The sequence below is a fragment of the Protopterus annectens genome, chromosome 3.part1 (assembly GCF_019279795.1).
Source record: "Protopterus annectens isolate FY-2018-M chromosome 3.part1, PAN1.0, whole genome shotgun sequence".
In the NCBI taxonomy this organism is placed as follows: Eukaryota; Metazoa; Chordata; order Ceratodontiformes; family Protopteridae; genus Protopterus; species Protopterus annectens.
In genome coordinates this window covers 483,801,751-483,817,365 of record NC_056732.1, presented here as the reverse complement: position 1 = coordinate 483,817,365, position 15,615 = coordinate 483,801,751, and the positions used below count along the sequence as shown (strand labels likewise).

Below are 15,615 nucleotides of genomic sequence, written 5' to 3'. Positions count from 1 at the left end.
TTGTGCCACCTACACTGCTGCTAACTATATATACTATATTAAAGGTCACTTTGACTTAGAGCAAGGAGGTTGCACTCTGAGCATCATAACTTCAGATTTAGAATGTATTTCCTGAATTGACTATGACAGTCTTGCCATTCCAACTACTGCAGTTATGGCCTTTGGTGACCAAAAGACATCCCCATTAATAGTTAAAATACAAGACTAAGTAATAAATTAGATGAATGATGTTGGAGTCTCAATGAAAGTTTTGAGGTAATATGAAAGGAAAGAAGGCTTGTGTCAAAGGTGAGTTTGAAGTAAGGACGCGTCGGATAACATAAGTGAAACAAAAATACAATATCAGTGAGATGGCAGCAGCTGTCTAGTACACCACATAGAAAAAACTTCTTTCAGAGTCCAGTTAGCACAAAAGTCCTTTAGCAAAAACATTTTGGTACCCTTATGCAGAAAATGACACTTTCTCTTTTAGATAGTTAACAGTGTGGGCTAATAACAAAGACTGCATCGAGCATTGACAACATTTTTTAAGTAATTATTAGGAATAGTGTATGGTTTAGCAAAAGGAAACTATATTAAATGCATTTTCAGGTACAGGAAAGTTCAGTTCTTCTTATGCAGCAGTACAGCACAGCAGGAAAAATAGCAAAGATAGACTGAGGAAGTAACTAAAGCCAGCAATGAGTAATCAATTTGGCAGTACTTTTTGAAATAAGGTCAAGAGGAACTTGATAAGCAATTTAATGACTGCACCTTTAGCCCATACTTGCAAGGAAAACATACAAAATGAATGTTTTAATTCAGAACAACCACCAGGAAAATGTTTTGACAGACTCAAAAGTAATGACTGACTTAGAACAAATAGTTTTAAGTACAAGTACTCGATTGAGGTTGACTAACTCAGTGAAGACAAATGATGTCTTAGAAAAGCTTGGGGCTTCTCTTATGAGGAACTTGTTTTGCACTTAGCTAAGAGCAGCATTTGAAACAAAGAAATGTTTGTCAGGGCACATTAGAATGGACGAAAAATCAGGTCATACAGTGCAAGACTACATTTCATTACAGTGGCATCATGATTTCATGCTAACATTAAGTTTTAAAAATAACTGTGATTTTCTGAGTGCGCAGTAGTTGCTACAACTTCAGTGATATGAAGATAACCAAGACCTTGCACGTGGTTAAAACAAAATATGACAGAAAACTGCTAAATTTGTTCACTTTAGAACTGCTGTCACTGTTACTGAGGCTGTTGAAAAATACAACATACACACCGTTGTCACCAGTAATATACTGTAATAGAACAATGTTCCCATTCACTATGGCTGCTACGAAATGATGTAGTAATAAGCAGCATGAACTGAACAGTGCACTGACACTTGGCATTGTAAGAACTGTAGCCTAGATTTATGTTAAGCATTAATTACACCTTGGAGGAACCCTGTTGGGGGTGACACTGGCTGTGTGTCCTTCTAATAACGTATAATGAAATCATCTGATGATCACATTTCCAGATGTCTGGGAAGGAGGACAGTTTTACAACAGGGAAGTACATTATTTTCATGGAAAGACATCTGGTGCCAGCAAATGAAATTAGTTCCAAATTACAATCCCACAGTGATATGAAATCACAGAATAGTGTGTGCATGTGTGTGGGGGTGTGGGGAGGGGGTGTGCACACATATGTAATATATGTATGTGTATGTGTGCCTATGTATGTGCATTTGTACAAATATTAAAGGGGAGACTGGCTGAACTCCACCAGTCTTGTACTGGGCAGGTTCTTTTTCTGAAATTCTAAAAACAAGAACAAAGAAGCTGAAAACATATAAAACTAGCCATCTGTTTTTCATTCTGTAATGCAATTCTTTTTTTAATGGATATTTTTTATTGAAGGTTTTCCAGTGTATTTTGCTGTGCTACCAGAAACAGCTTCTTTAACAAGTAACAGCAGGGCATTCCACCACAGTGTACAGATGTAAAGCACTATTCATTAGAAGTCTCAATTCACTGAGGCCCAGATTAAGCAAATTAGTTACAATACCAAAAGCTGCTTACAGACCTCTTCTGCATTTACCAAATGTGTCATAGGCCCATACACTGTGTACTGAATATGCAGATAAACTATTCCATATGTTATTAAGACAACAACAACTAAGAATAACTGAATAACTGTTTTACATGTTGCCAGTTTCTTAGTGGAAATTGGTCAAGCTGGAAGGAATAAACAGAAATCTGTTGTCATGCCAGTGGACTTCTTTTTACAGAGTAGTTTGTTGCAGTGTGTTATTTCACAGAGTAGAACTGTATGGCCAATTCAGAATGTCTTGAATAATTTGGTTTCATCCTCAGTAATCAATGGATAACATGCAGGAATATCTTCTCGTTGGGAGGGGGGGGGGCTTTGCCTTTGTATGAAATTTGACAAAATGTTATGCTTTAGCAGAGGCACTCATAGACGGACAAGAAAAAGATGGGGAGTATAACCAAAGTTTTCAAAATCATATGAACTAATTCTCATTAAATTTCATATACAGTCTGAAATCTACAACACTTGCATTTATTTCAAACAATCATTTGGAAGATGGAAAATTGAAAATAGAGTTTTCAGTTTTAGAAAGACAGAAACAATTTAAAAAAAATCAATCTGATTATGTAGAATATTAACCGAAGCTATCATTTCACAAAGTGAAGCTTTATATCTTCTTTAGGGGGTACTCCTTGCAACCTAGCTATAAATGTAATCACCATTAAGGCCACTGCATCTCCGAGTGCTTCCAAAAAAAGGAGGTGTACCATACACAGCCCAATGGGAGGAATCTCCTGAGTAGCTCAGAACATGGTGGAGGGACAATGCCTTTCAACCTGAATGGAAATACTTAGAGATCCTCCAGAAAGAGCTAGAAACTGTTGTCGGTGATAGTGAAATTGAGTCTACCTATCACAGGTTGCCACCACTATAGATTCATATAAGTTCATAGGTAAGTATGAGAGAAAAATGCCATTATGGGCTATTTTAAGCCTAGGCAAATTCCCTTTGAAAGTGAGAATGAAACTCTGTACTTTGTGCCTTTGAAGTAAATACCTGCACCATTATACCAACCCCCAACCTCCCCCCAAAGAAATTAATTGAAATTCCCTGACCAGGAATTGAACCCCAGCATTGGTGGTAAGGTCACCAAATCCTAACCACTAAACCACCAAAACAAACTGTGTCCATATGTAAGTTATTATACTATGAGAAGTTCTGGAATTAAAATGTATTTACTTATTTAATTTGATAACACGGTTCATGTATTGAGTGAACAAGCTCAGAATCTATTGATCATTAAGGAACTTGGTAGCCCAGAACCCATGTTGGAATTGGAATTTGCAGGTACCAGTGTAATCATCCTGTTTCTCCTTCAAGGTATGAATTGATGGGCTGAGTTTAATTTACAGAGCGAGTTTATCCTTTATGCAAGGGAGACTTTATGATAAGATGTTGTCAAATTTCACAGTACTTTTTATCAAGGTCACATGTCCTCTTTTGTTCATTTCACCAGGGGGCATTTTTAGCAAAGAGCTTTGAATGATGCAGGATACTTTCATGCTTTGTATGTCAGGCACACATCTCCTCTAACAAGGTTATAAATATAGAGGAGAGAGAGAGAGAGAGGGTAGGGGGGAACTACTGTAGCCATTTACTATATTGTATTATATATATATATATATATATATATATATATATATATATATACACTACTTTATGGAAAAAATACTATACAATACCCATCCATAAAGGCAGATCATCAACCGAGCTCACAAACTGTAGACCAATTGTCATTCTCTCACCCTTAACCAAAATCTTGGAAAGATGCATACACTGTCAACTTATGACATAAATTACTTCTCATAACTTCTTATCTCCCTCACAGCATGATTTCATACCCAATCACAGTACAACCACTGCCCTTCTAAGGTTCACAGATATAATAAATAACAATGAAATTCACTTCTTCTAACCACAGCCCTATTTCTAGATCTGTCCAAGACAATCAACACAGTCAGTCATCAAATGTTCCTATCTAAATACTCTTCCTATGGGCTATCACCCTCCTCACTTAACTGATTTCATAGTTACCTCACTAATAGGTCGCAAGCAGTGAAATGGCAAGATGATTTCTCCTCTTTCCTTCAGAGCCCCACAAGGCTCCATACTAGGACCACTACTGTTTAACTGATTTATCAACAGCCTAAACACAGCAGACAAAGTAGCCACCATAACACAATATGCAGACAAACTCTATTATGTGCTGCTAGGACACTACTCATGCTCCATACACTCACCCACAAATCCTTCTCTTCCATATAAGCTTGGCTTGACAACTCACAATTCCTCCTGAATCAAAAAAAAAAAAAAACTAAACTGCTACTACTGTTCACCCTCAACTCTTTCTCTCTCTTTCCTCCGCAAAGAACTACCTTTAAAATACTGTCATCCAACAAGACCAATATAGAACTAGTATCTTATATCAAACTACTAGTTGTGATTATAGGCAACCACCTGAAATTTGATCTCCACCTTCAGCAAGCCATAAAGAAGAGACATCAAAAGCTAGACTGCCTCTATAGAGTAAAACACTACCTTACTGACTCTGCTAGGCAAAACATACCCACTTCTTTTCTACTCACCCTGGTATATGCCTCTCCTATCCTAACCAATCTCAACTCCTCTCTATCAGCCAAACTACAACAATACTACAGTAAAGCAGCCAAATTCACAACCAACCAACAAATTATATCACATCACTGCCTCTCTGTAAAACAACTAAACTGTTTCTAACTAACAAATTCTCTGTTGTACTCACAGATGATTACAAACTTCAAACTGCTATACACCCCTGAAAACTTCCAATCTTTTCACTCTCCTCATTCAGCCTTACACTACCAAGAGATCTCTGTGTTCCACTGACAAATCACTGCTCTCCATAATTAAACCGAACAATTAATAATACTCCCTGTATTCACACCACATTGCTAATGCTGGAATGCCATCTCAATCCATTTATGAACAGTCAATAACCCGAAAGACTTTAAATGCCAAATGAAGCAACACCTGATAGATAAATGGCTCTGTAACTGCAGCACACCTGGTTAAACTGGTACCAATATAGCTATATGAATTTGTGCCATAACTCTCTGCTGCATAAAACCTCATGTACTGTTATCACAGTTATACCCTCCTCTATCAAGTCATCTCATCTTCTTTATCTTCCTTGTGTCTCTCCCCCTCTCCCTTCCTTTCTTTGGGCTTCTGTAACTTTCTATTGTATCTTTCTATGTCCTAGATTTTGAACAAGTATTTATAGTAACATATATTCTTACTTAAACGGGCAATCTGATGAGGATTCAAGATGGTGACTGACCTGTAAACATCGTTTTCACACAGCTCTGTAGTCTTAATTTAAAACAATACATTAATGTTCATGTTAGAAGATACTTGACTATAAAATCTAAACTCTAAGTCATTTATCTACCTTAAAATTATGTTTCCTTCATATAAAACTGCTCTAAAGTACGTTTAAAAATGTGTTGTACTCATATTGCTTAACCTGGAGTAGTGGCTTGGTCTGTGAAGTATCATCCTTTGTCCAGAGGCCTACATAAATGAAAAATTTTAAACAAGTGTAAAATACTGGCCATTATAACTCCAGTGACTAAAACTGTTTGTCTTAAGCAGTAATAAAGAAGAAAATATTCTGAATTAAGTTATTAAATATTCTATCACCTTTCTATTCATGTCAGAAAATGTCGGCAGAGCAAGAACAAATGGAGGTACAGACCACCAAAGCCAAATTATCAACACTTTCCATGCCTGAAACAGAAACAACATTCAAACATGCCAGAACTGCAAAACAGCAAGAAGAGAGGAGATCATTCACTAAATCCAAATCGGACCAAATTTGTCCTCTTTGGGATTTGAAAGAATTGCTTCAACCTCTCTAACTGGCAATCCAACAACTTACGGAACAAGTAAAGGAACTAAGTCTTACAATAAGCCAAATCACCAGCAGACTGGAAATAAAGGAGGCAAAAATAATGGAAAATAAAGTTAAAATTGTGAAGCTTCAAAAAACTTGCCAGTCTAATACCTGAGCCATTCAGGATATCCAAAACAAATTATTGGATTTAGAAGAAAGGAGCAGACAAAACAATATACTTGTTCAGGGGTCTGTCTGAGAAATATGAACAAGCTAATCTTTTGGAAACACTGAAACAAATATTTGTAGCTCTTCTAAATAACCAAACAGTAACTAATCAAATCATTATCGAAAGAGCTCATCATACAGCAAGAACAGCTTCCATAACGGATAGACCACAACAAATATATGTGAAATTACTAAACTATCAGGACGCACATAAGATTCTGACTGAAGCAAAAAAAATAAATAAAATATTTTAAATTAGAACAACAATAAAATAACATTTGAGAAGGATTTACCTCTTCAAATCATACAAGATCATCAGAAAACAACACCTTTTTGTTCATATCTAATTTCCAAGAAAATAAAATTTCAAATGAAGTATCCAGTAACCTTGATTTTCCAACATAATGGCAACAAATACACTATTAACTCACCTAAAGAAGTGAGATCTAAGCTAAGCAGATCTTTAATAGCATCTTGAATTACTCCCAGACTTGAAAAATTAAATGTAAGAAGTTTGGTCATCCACTCTATGCTCCAAACAGATAAATGCCATTTTGTTTAGTTCAATAATTTTCTAATGGTTGGGGAGAAAGTCCTGGATGTGTTTGTTAAGATCTTTATTTGATGTTTATTCTGGGGCTTGTTATGGTTTGCATTTAAGAATTTCTGGAACATGACTGCTCTGTTTTTCCATTGTAGAAAGGTTATTTTATAAAGATTCTAAGTCCGACATCAAAGAGCATATTATATACTTGATAAAAAAGGAAAAAATGTGTAGTTGGCATATAAAAATTGAGTTTGAATGGGTGCACTTTGGCATCTGTGTTGGCTTAACCATGGACTGTGCATAGAAAATGTTTTTTCACTTGGAAGATGATTGTTCCTTTTTCTTCACTGGTGTAGACTATGGAGTCTCTCTCTAGTCATGTATAGTTCAATCTTCAAATTAGTGGTTTTAGTACGAACTGTTCCTTGTAGTCCATTCTGATGTGAATTAAATATGACAGTGTTTCTGCTATCAAGGAAAATGTTATATACCTGGAAAGCCAAAGGATTTAAATAAATCTAAAAATAACTGGAATGGTTTTGCTTATAATTGAAAAACAAAACGTTAAATGAAGTATCTAGTGATTCTAATTTTCCATTTTAAGGGTTCTAGTCTTGTTTTTTCAGGTAAAAATGCATAATAGACCTTTATTGAAGTCTTCGGTTATTCTTTGATTATTGCACATGGATTGGCAGAATTGGATCAAACATTTACTTGGTGATCTGATAATCATGACCTTGTGTTTGGTGCTCTACAACCTCTGACAGAGTGATGTTTGAATGTTTAAATACATTTTAAATGAATCTTGCTTATTTTTTCTTTCTTCTTTTTCTATGAATACATCCTGGAATATGTTCAGGTTCGATGTTGTGTGTAGAATCACAAATGGCCTGTTTTTCTTGTGAGTGAACAGAGCAACCATTTCCTTCTCCCTTGGAGCAGACTTTGATGACAATTCATTTAAAAAAATATTAGCTTGTGGACTGGAAGTTTAATTTGCATTTATTTCTTCCTTGTTAACCGTGCAGAGGGGAACCTATCATGGATCTACAATTAACATCAAGGGACTTAACAATACATTTATCAAAAATTTTAACAATCTTCTTGTTGTTGAACAAGGTTATAATTTCCATGTATATCTGTGTAGAAACTAATATTATCTTCTGAACTTAGTCTGCAGAATGGTCATCTGAATAGGTCTTGTCTAGCCCTTATTGACCACCATGATATGAAACTATCATAAATTTACAAATATTAATACGGGCTTTGTTATATAAATTTGTCCAAAAATGTATTGTATTCATGGAAAATTCTGATTCTATACATATGCAGTTTGATATACGACCTGATTAGAAGTTGAGAAGTATAGGCTTGGTTATATAATGCTGTCTTTTGTTGAGAGGGAAGTATTATTCATGGTTCATGAGATGCTGAGTTTGGAGCCATTATGTATTCATAAAAATTATTCCTAAGGCTCAATCATAACTAAATGGCTGTTCTTGTTCAAAAATCAAGATGCGTTGTAATTCTCAAACTGTCATTATGGGGCACATTATAAAGCTTGGCAATATCTATAATTTTCTTATAATATTTAGAACTACATGTGAAATTATACATTTTTCTATTGATCAAACAAGAAAAATATGACTGTCCAGTGGAGATACCTCACGTCCAAATCTGAAAAAATGTCAAAACAAACAGTGCAAAATAAAATCAGATGCAGAGCAAGGCTAATATATATATCACTTTAATGTAAAAGGGGATAAAATTAATTGTTTCATTGTATCCCCTTTTACATTAAAGTGCTATATTTTAGCCTTGCTCTGTGTCTGATTTTATTTTGCACTGTTTGATTTTTCTATTGATCTTGAAAATTTACATCTATTATAAATATGTCACATTTATTAATATTATGTGTAATTAGTAATGTAAAGGCTATTAAATAATGGCAATTCCCTATTATATCTTAGAATGTCAAGCCTTACATAAGAATTATATTATGGTAGCTGTGTCATGGGGCAATTAGTGTTCTAGGAGAGTTTTTTCTTACTTACTCCCAAGTGGAGAAATGTTTTATTAATTCTTCTATAGTTTCTACATATTGTAAACATTTATTCTGTGTTATTATGTATTCAATACTCCTTGCTTAACCTAGTAAAGTTCTCTTCCTGGAGTTTGATCGTTGTGGCTAGACTTAGGTTTGTGACAGGAAGAGTTAAATGCCATTTCCCTATTCTGACAAATTCTTCATTTTCCTTCAAGATTATGTTGTTATATGTCAAGATAATCTAAATTATATTTAAGATTTAAATTTAAGATTACTTTATATGTAGGTAATAGACTCCTGGAATATGAAAGGTCTTCGGTTATCAAAAAAGAAGAAATTATTTTTGCACCTATTTTATAAATCTAAAGCTGAAGATATAGTTATACAACAGACACACATGACATCAGGTCAATGGCCCCAAATCACTAAGAAAAGATGGATTAATACTGTAATAGAATTGGGTTATAAAGCAAATAGCTCAGACATTGCTATTATAATTATAAAACCCTTTAAAGATTCAATAACTCATTATAACTCTGACTCTGATGGTAGATGATGTTACTTAACTCATACCTTCCAGTATAGCTCCTTTAAGTGTGTACCTTTAACTCCCAGTGAGTGTGGCTTGAGTCTTTAAAAATGAAGTTTATCACCTTACACTTCTAACAAATACTCAATAACAGAGGTCAAATATCAATGCAATTATGCTTGTCATCATGTATGCTTCAAGATAATATTCTGATACCTTGTATACACCATGATTTTTGGAATTATTAATGCAAATATGAACAAGCAATATTTGATCCATAGAGGCACAGTAGGATGTAACTGCAGAAATGCCTGCAGGCTCACTTGGCTATATTAAGTTAATCATTAAAAGCAGGTTTTTGGATAAAGCAGTATTATTATTAAACATTTAAGCTCCATATAATGGACAACAAACCTTTATCATGTTGCTATATAAAATATTAGGCATTTTTCCTAATCATTACTATGTTATTGGTGGGGACTGGAATTCAATGGCTGAACCAAACATACACAGAACAAATACAAATAAAACTTACAAAGATCATGTGGCCAAAGCCATTGCAGAACTAAAATTAGACTTTAATCTTTTTGACCCTTTTAGTTTTCAAATGTATAACAGCCAAACTCAAAAATATACATCTTATTCTTCACATCACATATTGAAGTCTAGAATTGATTTATTTTTGATAACAAAAGCTTTCTTAAACATTGATTATACTTTCCAAATTGAACCCAGATTCTTTTCAGATCATTCCAAAATGTTGCTTTGTATTAATTTGTCCAGTTTTTTTCAGAATAGCAACAGAGTTAAAAATTGGACATTAAATCCTAGTTTACTCCAAAAAGATGATGTAAAAAATATAATGTCTTATCTATAAAAAAAATGTCTTCAAAATTAATCTGATTCACAAATTCATCTAGATATTCAAAGGGCAGCTAAGTCCCAAATCAAAAGCGTATTTATAAGTAAAGCTACTTATTATAAAAAAATGAATCTTAAAGATTTGGAATTAAAAGTAAAAATTAATAGACTAGACCAAGATTTACAGACTAACTTTAAGGACAAAACTGTGAAGCATATTGCTGACCTTCAAAAAGAACTTTATATGTTAAATCTTAAACAATTATAATTTTATGAAATGAAAACCTTAGTGAGACTGAATGGGCAGAAATGCCTTTTAAATTCTTAGCAAGAATAATAAAAATATATAATACTCCACCCTTCATAATGGAGATCATATACCATAATAAATGTTAGAAAACTAGAGAAGAAATCATGGAAACTATTGTGCAGATTTATATGAACCCTTATGGAAAACATAAGCTTAATTTTTCTACCCAAGAATTAGAAAGTTTCTTATGTAATTTATCATTTCCAAAACTTAATAGAACTCAACAAGATAAGATCATTGCACCCTTTAATCAGCAATAAATCTTAGATATTATTAAAATCTTAAATCAGAGTTAAAGCTTCATCCCCAGATGGTTTAATAGCTGATTTCTACAAAACTTTTGCTAAGCCAATTTCTACAAAACTTTTGCTCAGCCAATTTCTAAAAACTTACTATATGCATTTAATTATATACAGAGGAATTGTATCTCTGACTTTCATATGAATAATTCTAAAACAATTCTTGTCCCCAAACCAAATCAGGTTCTCAGAGATCCAGCAAACTATAAAGTGATAGTTTTCATAAATACTAATATTAAGATTTTTGCTCAAATTGTAGCAAACAGGCTGAAACCTATCTTGCTGCAAATAATATCTCCTTTTCAAATGGGTTTTATGCAAGCCAGACAAACTTGTGATCATACATTAATGTTAGATACACTAATGATACTATCTAAGCATTATAATTCATCTTTGTTTTTGCTTGCATTAGATGCCTCAAAAACATTTGATAGATTAAATTTAGATTTTCTCTTTGCAGTTTTACCACACTTCAGTTTTCCTTCTCATTTTATTACTCTTATGAAAATACTTTATTCTAATGCATATACTTCTCTATTTATTAATAAGGTTTTCTTGTCTCAAATTAAGATAATAAACAGTACAGGACAAGGTTGTCTACTTTCACATTATCTATTTAATATCTATATAGAACTTCTATTTTTAATGCTAATTCAAAACATGTATTACCTAATACCAAAGACTAGTAGAATTTCAGTACCCTTTACTGCTTTTGCAGACAATCTAAATTTATACTTACATTGCCTAGTACAGATTTAACTAAAATTTTCTATAGTGTTGACAAATTTTCTAAATTCTCCAACTACAAAATAAATTTACTCAAATCCTCCATTTTCCTGTTTTTTCTAACTACAGTTTGCTGAATATTATTCCTGACTCATCCGTTAAGGTTAATACCTCGCCTACATACCTAGGTATAATGTTTTATCACAACCCCGCCTCACTATTTAAAAATAAGTTAGCCAAAATGTGGTCAAACATTGAAAATGTTATCACAAATTGGAATAAATTAAATGTTTGCCTGCTCTTCAAGGTAGCTATCATCAATATGAATATATTGCCAAAACTTTTATTTCAGTTTAATTCAATCAATCTAACAGTTAATACATTTTTGGTACTATATATTCTAGACTTGTTGAGTTTATATGGTTCCCAAAATTTGTTAGAATTGGCTATAAAAAACTAATTTATCCTAAAAGCCATGGGGGCTTGAGTCCTCCAGATTTCAAACTATATTATGATATAACAAATGCTAGTAAAATATTTCAAATAGCAGATTATAATCCTAAATCATCTTTGTGGAGTCCTTCTTGGGTTAAAGTATGGTCTAACTTTGTATATAATTCAGACTATAGCTCAACAGCATTACCTTTTCTTAAAAAAAGAACTTCTAAAGTCCTAAACTACATAATTTCCTAATAGATAAAATACAAAATTCTTCAAAATCTTTTAGAATTATTTAATTTGAATAATACATCTATTCTACTACAACTAATTCATTTAAATCCTAACATAAACATTAAGAAGAGTCCTAAATCCTTCTAATTCCCCACTCCTTAAAGATAAGTCAATCTTAGATTTTTATTTAAACATATATCTTTCAATTAGTGATTTGAGAAATTCCCTTAATTGCCCAAAAAGTTAAACAATTATATTGAGACAAATAAAATAACTAATATCAATATATCTGATTGAACCAAATATAAATGAAGCTAATATAACATTATGTAACCAATTATAGAAATCCTTCAATTCAAAAAAATGTTATCAAATACATATATCCCCGGATTCATGAAGCTTGCGCCAGGCACAGGCGTAGCGTATGCGGGATAACGCCAAATATGTCCACCGAGCGATTCAGGTATGAACCAATTCCACGTGCACCACCAGCGTACGTCAGATCTATGCAGCCCTCGGCATAGGTATGCAAATCACCCCATGTGCAGTGTCGCACCATGCTAATGAAGGCATACAGTGATTCACGAAGTGGTGCAGGCGTAGCGCAAGCCCATGGAAATGTAAACCAAAAAACATGGTTTACATTTTCCCAAACAGAACATCGGAGTTATGGAAGTGGACTAAACTCATGTATTACAAAGTTAACATATGCCAATGGCTAAGTACACAGCCAATGGCACAAAAAAGATGCACAACACCTAAAAAACAACATTTAATGTCATGTCCACAGTAACGCACAGTACAATTGCAGGGCATGTGTGCGCAAACAGGAATACAAAGGAAATATATACAAATGTCATAAAATCGCAATGTAAGACAAATCAGGATTTCACCATAATACGCAATGGCAGGCATGGCACACCACAAGCAAGGCACAAGGGTTGCCAAGGGCCCGCAACAGTGTTCAGTGCTGTAACTATGAATTAGTAGTAAATGCCATGCAAACGAGGCAGGTAATACTAAATCACAAACATCCCGCTGGATTAAGGATGTATCTGACGGTGCAGCACTATAACACCGAGGAGTGTATCAGAGGTGATACATGACATCAGCAGAGGGGTGTGCCACCGTATCAGTAAGCACATTGGAGCAATGCAAATCTGGCCTGGCCATTGCTAAGCAAAGCTGCAGGACAGGGGTGGGGAGGAAGGTATAGAACCGTTTAGCTGAGAGCACACATGGTGCCCGAAAGCGCATGTGTACGAGGATGGAAATGTGCCCAAAACCTGGTAAGCGGATGCACGCGCCGCGAACAATAGCATAAACAGGAAGGTCATAGGAAGAAAAGAAGGAAATGCTGAAGCAGGGTAATTGGCGTACTAATGAGCAATTAACACCAATCAGCTCACGGCGGCCAATCGACGGCAGTAGACAAGCCTGCATGCAGAAACCTGCAAAACAGGATAGCGGAGGCATAGGATTGCAAAGAAAGGAGGGGAGGACTTGGAATGCAAAGATAGGAGAACTGTCATAGCAGAGCAAAGCAAACCTACAGTAGACTGGCAATAGAGCACATTACGCAAGATGCCAGGTCTAGGAAAGTACAAAGGAAAGCAGGCTGCTGGATGCATGCCAGCAAATGGTAGGTGTAATGTGCACAAATGTAAATGGAAGGGCAGGAGGTAATTCACGGCAGCCAAATGTAATGCAACACCAAAGGCAGCACAATAGTGGTTCCATTAATAAAACACAGAAGATACCCTGTAGCCACGATCGTACATACACACCCTATGACATCATCAGTGTTCACAGCAAAACAGTATAAAGTGTGAAAGCACCCAACACACACCTGTGTATTCCCAAACACTGCACCATAGGTGTAAACAGATGGGGAACTTTTAAAATGTACATGTTGGGAGCTGCCATAGCTGTGATTCATCAGCATGTGTTACAGACCAGCGGTGTTGTGGAGGATGATGCCAACAACCACCGTAGGCCTCGGAGGAGGAGAAGAGTGTTCAGACCAAGGGTAACCTACCAGGGGCTACATGATCTGGAGATAGTAGTGCGTTACAGGGTGGACAGGGACATCTTACAGCAAATAGTAAAGCTGTGCCAGCCACGCCTGAGAACCAGAAACAACAGAGGGGAACCCATCCCAGTGGACACGAAGGTATGTGTAAGCTTGCAAATACTAGCCACAGGTACCTTTCAAAGGTCAACTGGAGATATAATGGGGATCTCACAGGCATCGGCATCCAGTTCCTGGATGCCATGTTAGCACATGCCAATGACATATACACTTCCCCCGAACTCAGGAGGAGTTGGCCAGCAATATGCGTCACTTCCACCGTGTGACAAACTACCCGGAGGTACTGGGTGCGATAGACTGCACGCACATACAAATCAAGTCACCACCCGGTGAGTATGGTAGGCGCTACATAAACCGCAAGGGATTCCACTCCATCAACTGCCAGGTCATGTGCAATGCCCAGGGCATTATCATGGATGTGTGTGCTGGCAGCCCTGGAAGCTACCACGACTCCCATATCTGGCATGCCTCACAGCTGTATCAGGTATTTGTCGGGGGGACATCCCACAAGGCCACCTTGTGGGGGATGCTGGCTATGCACTGGAGCCATGGATGATGACCCCCATCAGAAATGCACACACACCAATGCAAGAATGCCATAATGAGGCACACACACAAACAAGAATCATCATAGAGCGTGTGTTCGGGATGCTGAAATCACGGTTCTGGTGCTTGGACACACCTGGTGGAGCCTTGCAGTACTCCCCAGGCACATGTGCCCACATCTTCATAGTATGTGCCATGCTACATAATATGATCCTGTGGAAACAGCTGCAGCAGGGTCAAAATGGGGGAGGGCCTCACAGCCCACCGCAATTGCCAAGGCCAACACAGGCACAGAGGGATCCAGACCACGGACACACTGTGCCAGCCCCAGTAGGCAGACGGAGGCATGCCCAATATGCCTATGCCTTGGCAAAGAGGGAACGTATAGCACATACCTTGACAGTGTAGGCACCCACGGACTGACACCCCTCTCCACCTGCACACACAGTACAATGGATGGCACACAAACACGACCACCTGTAAATTGTGATGTAGAGCTGGCCCACTGTGGAATCCTACATAGGCAGCCCTCAAACATTGTACACGCAACAGCCATTGGAACACGGAAATGTCAACACCTGAACAGTAGATGCGCCTATCGGCATCTGTCGGTGCTGTGTATATAGGTTCTCAGGTACATCGGTAGGTACACACCCAATTGTCAGAGGCAAAACACCAAACGGGGCAAACAGTGACTCCCGTCGCCACAACATCGAGTAAGCAACTGTCGCTTACTGGAGCAGAGGCAATCACGGGAGCACATGTGTGTAAGCACTGTCCTACACACAATCAGCACGG

At 36.3% G+C, this 15,615-nt stretch overlaps 1 protein-coding gene across 1 annotated transcript in view; it reads right to left on the bottom strand.

Annotated features, from left to right (window-relative positions):
• LOC122798180 (ectonucleotide pyrophosphatase/phosphodiesterase family member 3-like) overlaps positions 1-15,615 on the bottom strand; it is an 835,307-nt gene that overhangs the window by 541,222 nt on the left and 278,470 nt on the right. The gene's annotated exons all lie outside the window — the stretch shown is intronic.